The following is a 376-nucleotide window of genomic DNA, read 5'->3' as shown; positions in this document are numbered from 1 at the left end:
CTGAAATAAAGATAAGCAGATCATTAATAATTAACTACAGGGCAATTGAAAACATTTTAAACTACTTTAGGTTATGCCCTGAATTATTAACACAATAAAGTATAATCACAAACAACTAAGATTTGGATACAACGGATTAGCTTAATTTAAAAATAATTATAATGTACAATACTGTTTTTTTTTTTTTAACAAAAAAAAATATTATGAATCCATGATATATACATTCAAACACGTCAAAAGTATCAGATCAAATAGAGAATATTTTTTTCTTAAACAAAGATACTATGCACATTTTCGCATTTTTATAATTTACTCCTCATTACTGGGAATATATTTCAACATATAACTATCAAAACTTTTAATGTTACAATGCCTA

The sequence above is a fragment of the Penaeus monodon genome, chromosome 27 (assembly GCF_015228065.2).
Source record: "Penaeus monodon isolate SGIC_2016 chromosome 27, NSTDA_Pmon_1, whole genome shotgun sequence".
Classification (NCBI taxonomy): Eukaryota; Metazoa; Arthropoda; class Malacostraca; order Decapoda; family Penaeidae; genus Penaeus; species Penaeus monodon.
Note: the sequence above shows the minus strand (reverse complement) of the source record.